Source organism: Humulus lupulus, chromosome 3 (genome assembly GCF_963169125.1).
Source record: "Humulus lupulus chromosome 3, drHumLupu1.1, whole genome shotgun sequence".
NCBI classification, from domain to species: Eukaryota; Viridiplantae; Streptophyta; class Magnoliopsida; order Rosales; family Cannabaceae; genus Humulus; species Humulus lupulus.
The window spans coordinates 35,555,268-35,566,266 of NC_084795.1; the positions used below are offsets into that span (position 1 = coordinate 35,555,268).

Here is a 10,999-nt window from a genome sequence, read left to right on the forward strand (position 1 = left end):
CATGGGTTGGAAAATGAGAGTCCGTACGTGCATATTTGGGAATTCGAAGAGGTGGTGGCTACATTCAACAACCGTGCTGATGTCACCAACATTGTGAGATTGAAATTCTTTCCTTTCTCACTCAAAGACAAAGCAAAAAGTTGGTTGTATTCCTTAAGGCCTAGATCTATCGGAACATGGGACGAAATGACAAAAGCATTCTTTGCCAAATATTTCCCGCCCCATAAGACTAGTAGTCTTAAGAGACAAATCTCTACCTTCATCCAGAAAGACCATGAAACTTTCCATCAGGTCTGGGAAAGGTTTAGAGATTTGATAAATCAATGCCCACATCATGGATACGAAAGCTGGCGTCTGATCAGCTATTTCTATGACGGTCTCACAACCGGACAAAGACAATTCGTACAAATGATGTGCAATGGAGAATTCCTTCAAAAAGATCCCGATGAAGCTTTCGAGTACCTCGACGATCTTGCTGAAAAATCCTACACATGGAATGGACCGAGTCCTATGGACAAGCCACGATCAACTGGAATCTACCAATTAAGGGAAGATGACAACGTCAAAAGCCAAATTGAATCATTGAAACAACAATTCGAGGCTTTCAAATCTCAAGAAGGTAGAGGAATCCACATGGATGCAAAAGTAGAGACACGAGATCCATGCTTTAGGGGATTACAAGAAGCCCTATAACCCTTTCTCAAACACTTACAACCCCGGTTGGCGCAACCATCCAAATTTCAGCTGGAAGGATTCGAACCAAGCATCTGGGAGCCAATGGAGGCCTGAGCAGCAACAACCACCAAAATCATACAACGCTCCTCAAAATATCATGCAATCAAGTAATTCTCTTGAGAGTACTTTGCAAATGCTTGCACAAACTCAAATAGCCTCAACTCAAGAGCTCAAAGCTTGTTTCACACAAATGGTAGACGAAATGAAAGACATGAAAGTCCAAATGACAAAGCTAAACACTACTTTGGCGATTCAAGAGCATGGGAAGCTTCCCGCTCAACCTCTAATCCATCAAAAAGGGCAACACATGGCACAAACCTCCTCCTTTGCAGATACAAATTTCAAAGAGGTTAATGCCATCACTACTCGAAGTGGTCAAAGTACGGTTTCACCGTTAACTAAGACAACGAGTACGTCAATGCCCGCTCCAGATGATGATGTGCCAATAAGCATTCCAGTAAAGGCACCCTTTCCTCAAGCTTTGAAATCTATTGGAAAGGTACTGGAAAATCATGGTGAAATCCTAGACCTTTTAACACAAGTGAAGATCAACTTGCCATTGTTGCATGTGATCAAACAAGTGCCAGCTTATGCCAAGGTTATCAAGGATTTGTGCACCGTTAAAAGAAAGCATCATGTCAAGAAAACTGCATTCTTGGCAGAACAAGCTAGCGCGGTAATTGACTGCAAGACACCGCCTAAGTACAAAGATCCTGGTTGTCCCACCATCTCATGCCAAATAGGGGAACAGGAATTTGGTCAAGCCCTTCTAGACTTAGGAGCAAGTGTAAATCTCATGCCGTATTCAATATACTTGCAATTAGGTCTAGGAGAACTCAAGCCCACATCTGTGGTGCTACAATTGGCTGATCGATCAGTTAAGAAACCTCGGGGAATAGTAGAAGACGTTCTGATTCAAATTGAAAAATTCTATTACCCTGTTGATTTTCTCATCTTGGACACTCAATCTGAAGTGAGTATAGAGTCCAGAATTCCCATCATTCTTGGTAGACCTTTCCTCGCAACAGCTAATGCACTCATTAACTGTAGGAATGGTCTCATGAAAATCTCTTTCGGGAACATGACTCTAGAGGTGAATGTTTTCCACATCGGAAAACAACCACCTGACAACGATGAGTGTTTCCAATCCTATCTGATCGATACACTTATTTCGGAAGAGGTCGAATCGAAATACACGTCTAATCATTTTAATCACCTCTTCCAAATTTCAGAAAGTTCTGAGCCTGATGAGTCTGCAATCAACCCTGAAATCGTCAAACACTCACAGGCTAAAAGAACCATGTTTTGGAATCCAATCTTTGAGGAACTCCCTCAAGATCGAGAAACACCAAAACCATATATTGAACAAGCTCCTCAACCAAAGTTGACCCAACTTCCTGACGGTCTTAAGCATGTTTTCCTGGGAGCTGACAACACTTTTCCTGTCATAATATCCTCCAAGATCACTGCCACACAAGAGTGCCAACTCATCAATGTGTTGCAAGAACAAAGAGATGCATTAGGATGGACGATAGCTGACATCAAAGGTATTAGTCCATTAATTTGCTCCCATCACATTCAATTGGAAGACGGGGCTATACCACGTCGTGACCCTCAAAGAAGATTGAACCCAACGATGAAGGAAGTAGTAAAGACTGAAGTCTTGAAACTTCTTGATTCTGGCATAATCTATCCTGTTGCTGATAGTAAATGGGTCAGTCCAACTCAGGTTGTTCCCAAGAAATCTGGGGTAACAGTGGTACCAAATGAAAAAGGGGAACTTGTTCCTACCAAGGTCACAACTGGGTGGTGCATGTGCATTGATTATAGAAAATTAAATGCAGCCACCCGCAAAGACCATTTTCCACTTCCATTCATCGATCAAATATTGGAACGTGTGGCAGGTCATCCTTTCTATAGCTTTCTCGATGGTTATTCAGGGTATTACCAAATCGAGATTGCCTTAGAAGATCAGGATAAGACCACATTCACTTGTCCTTTTGGTACTTTTGCCTTCCGGTGTATGCCATTTGGCCTGTGCAATGCTCCAGCCACTTTCCAGCGATGCATGATGAGCATATTTAGTGATATGATCGAGAAATGTATGGAAGTATTCATGGATGATTTGATAGTATTTGGAGATTCCTTTGAATCAAGCCTTCTCAATTTGGAGTCTGTGCTTAAACGTTGCAAAGAGAAAGGCTTAGTGCTCAACTGGGAAAAGTGTCATTTCATGGTGCCATCAGGCATAGTCTTGGGGCATGTCGTGTCGGAACGAGGAATTGAGGTTGATCAATCAAAGATTGAACTCATATCAAAGCTGCCCACCCCCAAGACTATTAAAGACATTCGGTCTTTTCTTGGGCATGCAGGATTCTATAGGAGGTTCATACAAAACTTTTCGACAATTGCTCGCCCTTTGTCAAACCTCCTAGAAAAAGATGTTGTGTTCAGTTGGACACCTGAGTGTGAGGAATCTTTCTGAACACTCGTTGCAAAACTCACTTCTGCCCCTATCATTCAGCCACCAGATTGGAACTTACCGTTCGAAATCATGTGTGATGCTAGCAATTATGCTATAGGGGCTGTCTTAGGTCAAAGAAGGGAAGGGAAGCCCTTCGTTGTCTATTACGCAAGTAGAACTCTTAACAGTGCTCAAATGAACTATTCAACACTGAAAAAGAGTTACTTGCTGTAGTATTCGCACTTGACAAGTTTCGTTCCTACCTGATTGGTTCACCTATCACAGTCTTCACGGACCATTCCGCCTTAAAATACCTCCTTTCCAAAAAGGATGCTAAGGCGCGTTTAATTAGGTGGATCCTTCTGTTACAGGAATTTGATCTGACCATTAAAGACAAGAAAGGAGTTGAAAACGTGGTAGCGGACCACTTATCTTGTCTTGAATTTTCTGATTCCGCTGATGGCCCAGCCATTCGAGATGACTTCCCTGATGAACATCTCTTCGCAGTCACTAAGTTGCCATGGTACGCTCACATCGTCAATTACTTAGTGACTGGCGAATTTCCAACTGCATGGAGTGCACAAGATAAACGTAAATTTTTGGTCGAGGTTCGTAACTTCTATTGGGATGACCCATATCTTTTCAAGTATTGTCCCGACCAAATTATGAGACGTTGCATTCCAGATGATGAAATTTTTAGTGTCCTGAACTTTTGTCATAATGAAGCTTGTGGTGGTCATTTTTCTATGAAAAAGACTGCCGCAAAAATCTTACAGTGTGGTCTTTATTGGCCCACTTTGTTCAAAGATACTAACAATTTCTGTCGATCATGTGAAATGTGTCAAAAATTAGGTGCCCTGTCCCGACGACATATGATGCCATTGAACCCAATTCTTGTAATAGAAATATTCGATTGTTGGGGAATAGACTTTATGGGACCATTTCCACCATGTCTCAAAATGGGTGGAAGCTGTGCCTTGTCGAAATAATGATAACATAACTGTTGTGAAATTCTTAAAAGAAAATGTGTTATCTAGGTTTAGCACACCTCGCGCTATCATAAGTGATCAAGGCACCCATTTTTGCAACTATTCTTTCGAGACCTTAATGCAAAAATATGGTGTAATTCATAAGGTTGCATTGCCTTATCACCCACAGACAAATGGCCAAGCTGAGTTAGCCAATCGAGAAATTAAGCAAATTTTAGAAAAGACGGTTAATCCTGACCGCAAAGATTGGTCCTCACGACTTCTCGATGCTCTCTGGGCATACCGCACTGCTTACAAAACTCAACTTGGTATGTCTCCTTATAGGCTAGTCTATGGTAAAGCCTGCCACCTTCCTGTTGAGCTGGAACACAAAGCTTATTGGGTAGTTAAAAGCCTAAATTTTGATCTCAAGGCGGCAGGACTCAATCGTAAGCTTCAGTTGTCAGAAATTGAAGAATTAAGAAACGATGCTTACGACAACTCTAGGATCTACAAGGCTAAAATTAAAGCAGTTCATGACAAGCAGATCCTAAGAAAAGAATTTGAGCCAAACCAACGAGTGCATCTTTATGACTCTCGTCTGCATATCCACCCTGGCAAGCTGAGATCAAGGTGGACTGGCCCATATGTTGTGAAATCTGTCTTTCCCAACGGTGCTGTTGAGGTCATAGACCCAACTGATGGGAGAGAATTCAAAGTAAATGGCCAGCGACTGAAACACTACATAGAGAGGGTGACCCAGCTTGAAGAAGTCACTCTCGTGGAACCGGTTTACCAAGTCTGAGTAGTGTTCCAAATTGTTTGTACATAGGTTTGTTTTCTGTTTATTTTCCTTTTGTCATTTTATTTTATTTGTTATCATTTTGTGTTTTCAGTTTTTTCATGTTTTAGAGAATCAATATTCGCTCTACCACTCGACGCTCGCTATCCAGGTGTTCTCTTTCCCTGCTCTTTTACATTTATTTTTTTAAGACATTGAGGACACTATCAGATTTTGGTTGGCGGTGGTGAGCATATTCATGCACGTTCATGTTGATTTTTGTCATATTAATATTTTCACGGTCAAATTTTTTAAAAATTACTTTTTATTTTTGCAAAATGTTACTTTTGAGTCAATTTTTGTTATCTGTATTACTAAGAGTTTCTCTAGAGTCACCTAATGCACATGCCAATTGTTGTGGTAAGATGGTTGTTAGCACATATTTGCTTAGAAATTTTCCATGTTTAAGTAATTCATTCTTTTGTGTGAGATGTGAGACTTGAGAAAACAACTTTTAAATTTTTATTGATTCTTAGATATGGTTATAATTATTTGGGCAAGGTATTGTGGTATGAATGGATGATGTTTTAGGGATAACATTTTCTATAGACAAATCTTATTAGAGAGCCTTTTACTATGTTGTTCATGAAAAAGAAAATGAAAAAAAAAAAAAGGAGAAAGACACAAGAGCAATATTTCTATCATTTTCAATTATGTTGTCTCTTGTGTCCGAAAAAAAAGGTGTGTTTATTTCATGTTTTATTTTATGGCTCTTAGAATAAATGTAAAGATTGTCTATTTAAGTTAAAAAAAATCCCGAAAAACTAGTTTTGTGGTACTCTTTATGGTGGTTGTCCAAATGGTTTATTTCCTATCTTTGTTTCAATAATTATTTAAGAGTTTGTCCTAAATATATACCCATTTGATGAGTGCTTACTTCTTTTCCAACTCCATGAGTGAAACCCTTAAACTTTAAATATTTTCAATTACATGAGAGGTTAATGGAGTTGAGACTTTTACTTGGCATAATTTCAAAGGCTTTATGTGCTATGGTTTGTGGTAAGAAGGTTCAAGTTTGGTGCACACACTCACAACTCTAGATTTATTCGAAGTAATCTTGATAACTCTTGTTGACTTGTTACTAACATTTTGTGTTAATACTTAAGTTCTTTTATAATTTTTGACCGGAAATATATCATGTTGACATCTATCATTTCGCTTGAATTGCTAGAGACTAGCAATAAGCTGGTTGGGGGTTGTGATTAGTGCTCAAAAATATCATTTTATTAGTCTTTAAAGTGTAAAATTAATTAAGTTTTAATTAAAATTTTCATGGATTTATTGTCATATATTTTATATTTGAAAATATTAATTTTAATTTAATTTGTGTTTAATTTTCAGGAAATAAAATATATTTTTGACACAAAGAAAAAGAAAGGAGAAAGAAAGAATTAAAATTGAAGAAATCATGAAGAAAATGGTATTTTTGAAGGAGAAAATGGCCCAAAATCAAGCCCAAAATGGAGCCCAAACCCAGCCTATGGCTGTTCTCACGCTGCCATGTGGCAGATCCTCATTCGCCCAGCCGAGCTGCGCCTAAGCCAAGCCGTTCCTCCAGCTTGCGACACGTGTCCCACCAGCAGCCGCCAGCCTGCCTCCAAGCCGCCACTGCCACATTCTGACGCGCTGCCACGTCTGACAGCCTGCCCCACTGACGCACCTGCCATGTTCCCCACGGCCCAGACCACGACTGACGCCACCAGCCCAGCATCCAACCCGAGCACGCCACCTGTCCCCTGTCGTCAGCATCTGTTCCCCACGCGGCCGACAACTCCTAACGCACCTGACGCTGACGCCGCCTGCATGATCAGACCTTGTCTCCCACGGCTCAACCCCATTTTTACCCACTTTGCACCTATTTTTCAGCCATTTCCCCATTATTTTATACACGATTTTTACACGTTTTTTTAGCTCTATTTACACTATAAATAGAGGATCAAATGGGGTAAAAATATATCAGATTGTGTAAGGAGAGTGTAGAGAGTATTGGAGAGAAAAACACTTACTTTTCCTATTTCTCTTTTACATTTTCTTGAGTGAAAACAATGTCTATTTTAGGCTAAATTTTCTTGTGGAAAGGCTAGAGTGGAGTTCATGTGTTACATTATATTTTTAATATATTGATTCTTTATTTTGTTCTTCATTTCTATATATTTGTTACAATTAAATTTATTTTCTTCTAATTTTTGTTCTAAATTTATTATTATCTTTTACATAAGTCTAGTCATGCTCTTCTTATGTAATTTAGGTTTTTAATTTAATTTAGAATATTTGTTATATTATATGCTTTTTACTGCATTCTGCCATTGGTATTTTGTCGCTCTAAAGTATATAATATGATAGGTTTTAAAATTAGAAGTTAGTATAATTTAATTAAGGAACATATTTTAAGGTGAGCTTTAATATATATATTTTCCAACTATAATTAATGGTGTAGAATTATAGTTGAGTATTATGAATCAATTTTTAAAATATATATATGTTTGCATGAATGAAACTAATGCCTTCCATACTTTCTTTCTGATTCTAATCCCTCGATTTTATTCATTTAATGTTTATATTCTTTTTCAAATTCACATTTTTCCAAAGTTTATTATTTTTAATTTACTAATCTTTCTTTTAATTTTGTACTTTACCTCTCTGTGGATACGACATAGCCCGATTACTACTGCGACCGCTTAGGAATTTATTGGGCGATATCACCCAACCTTAGAGAAGATGGGACTAGGCATCAGGAACTTAAAACCATGCAACACTTCCTAGTATGGGTTCACAGGAGACTCGATACAGCCCCTGGGCACAATCAAGTTGGCCCTCACCATGGGAGAACTACCTAGACAGACCACTATAATGACAAATTTTGTCGTAGTAAGTTGTTCATCGACCTTCAACGCGGTATTGGGGAGACCTTCCCTAAGAGAATTGAAGGCGATCACCTTGGTATACCACTTGGCCATAAAATTCCCAACTCCTAGGGGAGTAACGAGCGTGAAAGGGGAATGGAAAGAAGCAAGGGAATGTTATAACATGTCACTTCGCACAGTCATGAAGTCACTAGAACCTATGGCGATGGTAGTGCATGGGAGCGCAAACCCACGTGAGTTCAACAATAAAGTTACTGAGGAGATCAGAACCGATTGGTGGGCATACGTGCCTCGAAGGGAGCATCAGGTAAAGCTTCACTTTTAGTACGCTAAATCAAAAGGGTTACCATAGTTAGCCCCCCAACATAGTTGTGAGTCCTCCCCTTAAAAGCAGCTATGAATTAGAGGGGTAACCTAGACTCCCTGATATGTAGTAAGAACAATGTTGCCATAGATACCTTTGTACTCTGCTTATTTTTAATGAATATGTTTCTTATTGGCATGACACACTCCTCATTTACGTGAGCACATATATAACTCCCATGTACTTATCACCAATTAGAATTCTCAAAGTGCATGAGCAAAATGATCAAAGTGCATGACGAGATAAATCTGGCCAACCACTTGAGGGGCAAAGTATACAGCCAAAAAAGGTCCCAAAAGAGACCCTTATAAAAAAATAAAGGAAATAAGGAAGTAAACCTTGCAAGGCATCTCTTGAGTTCACAAGGATTAGCTACCCTTATGAACATCAAGAGGGTCAAAAGGTCCTATAGAAAGAGCCTCCTAATAAAGGTTGATACCTCCACGAGAGGAAAGGCCTTAGGAAGAGCATCCATCAATAAGCCTAGAGCGGCCACCAAGCCGTCTAGCCAAAAAGGGTCCTAAAAGAGACCCTTGCAGAAATAGTACTATGCATAACGACGAGAAGGATGCTTCTCGCAAGAAATAACAAGCGCACGTAAAGAATATAAAAGGACCCCAAAAACCCAAAGGGTTAACATGTCCTTACAAGTATAGTCAAGGTGCACCTAAAAGATTATCATCATTGGATCAAGGAAGAGATACATAATCCATGAAAAGTCATAATAAGAAGGACTTGCCAAAGTCCCTTAGGTTTGATAAACAAAATAATAATAAGAGGGGCTTACCAAAGTCCCTTAAGTTCAAAAAATAATAATAAGAGGAACTTACAAAAGCCCTTATGTATGCTAACAAAAAAGAAAAAAAAAGGAAAATGACATGAGGAGTTACATAGCAATAACACATAGGTGTACAGATAAACCAGCTGCAGGGGGATCTACAAGTTTCCATCCTGACCCTTTCACTCCAATATTCTCTCGACTGCATAATCCCCAAAGGGAGACAGGTCAATGGCGGGGTTGCTCCTCCATACGGCATGCAGCGTACGCTCAACTATGCCATTTTCAGCATTTACGTCTTGACGGAGGGAGGAGTGGACACCAGCCGAGGCGCGCTTTAACAGGGAAGGGGATCGAGAAGGTCCTAGTCCATCCGCAGAGGAGGCCTGCTGAGAAGATCCCCCCGAGGATGAAGAAGCCTCACCAAAAGAAAGAATGACAAAGTTCCTTTTAAGCATGGCAGGGCGGGGAACAGGGACTTGGAAGTCAAGTCTGTCACTGGGCATTAATGGAGGCATCCAAGAAGTAGCACCATCAAGATGCCTGTTCTTGACTGTACCCCTAACCTCGCCGGGCAAAGAGTGAAGGCATGAGTAGTTCTCAGACTCTACCTCCTTTTCAGTGTCCATATGATCCCTGGCAGATAAACGTAGTCCTCGTCAGCTAACTCGTCATAATTATCCTCATCATGGCTGTACAACCAAGGATCTATGGATTCAGATGAGATAAAGCACAAGGAAACTACTTGGTCTGGGGATAGTAGCTTGTACAAGTGAAGATTGCCCTCGGTAAAAAGGGCACAGACAAGTCTGCATTAAACCGGCAAGTCAAGGATCTTTAACACTCGATAGCGAGCTGCCGTTTTCAAGGGAGGGCCAACGACCCCTATGAGACCAGCAACCAAAGGACAAGAAATGACCATAGTTAGATAAACCAAAAAAAGAAAAAGTGAAGAAAAGGAATTGACTCACTTGAAGCGTTAAAGTGAGTATGTTGGGTGGATACACTGTGGGTGAAGAAGTAGCCAGTCTTCCATGAACCCCTGTTTGAAACAGAACCCTCGACAAGGGAAGACCCTTTATGGGTTGTGGCTTTCTGAAGCTAATAGAAGCTGAGGACAGATGATGTAGAGTCCCATAATGTTTACTTAGCTAGATAGTTAGTACTATTTGCAGTATTTTAGATTTCGTGGATTTTGATTCAAACTAGGACTTAGTTGGAAACTCATAGCAACAATTATTGATTTTATAAGTTTAACATATAGTTTAAGAATATCAATTATAACATAAGGTTTTATTAATATTGCTGGTCATAAATATGATATTTATTATAACTTAAGGTTTAGATAGAGCCAATAGGAATATGACACTTGTCGTAAGCATGATTATTATGGAATTAAGTATTTTAATGATAAAACAAGGAAATATAAGCTTTAGTATTCACCAGAAACTGTTTGGGTCATAGTTTGACTTAGTCAAAGTAGTTATCCCATTCAAATTATGTAGAAAAAGTGCAATTACGTGTTTAAAATATTCACGTATGTCGATATATCGCAGCTAGGAACCAATATATCGCCTGACGAAGGATACGGAAAACACGTTGACGTTGCACGATCATACGAATGGAGGCTCGGGACTAGGCCATAGCCGATATATCACCACATAGGGGCGATATATCGCCTGGAGTGATATAATTTTTTAAACTTAGTTTTTTTAATTTTAAAATAATCCTTAACTACTAAGACCTGCCCCTGAATAGTTTTGACCGAGTCTTCAGCCTCAGCCTCTGATTGGCAAATATTCAAATATTTTCAGTTATTATTCATTATTTTATTCAAGCCAAAAATAATATATTTTATTCCTAGAACTCTATAAATAGGACTTAGTACCCAGCCTTCCTTTCATTCTTCAAGCTGTGATCATAGACTCCAAGGTGCTAGTGATTTCATAGAGTGATAAACACTTGGGTTGGGAAAAAGATTTGCC

The 10,999-nt window shown here is 39.4% G+C and overlaps 1 non-coding gene across 1 annotated transcript; it reads right to left on the minus strand.

Annotated features, from left to right (window-relative positions):
- Positions 1-234: 234 nt before the first annotated feature.
- Positions 235-341, minus strand: LOC133827755 (small nucleolar RNA R71). Its single transcript, XR_009890405.1, has one exon. It is a non-coding gene; the product is annotated as a small nucleolar RNA R71 (small nucleolar RNA).
- Positions 342-10,999: the final 10,658 nt, after the last annotated feature.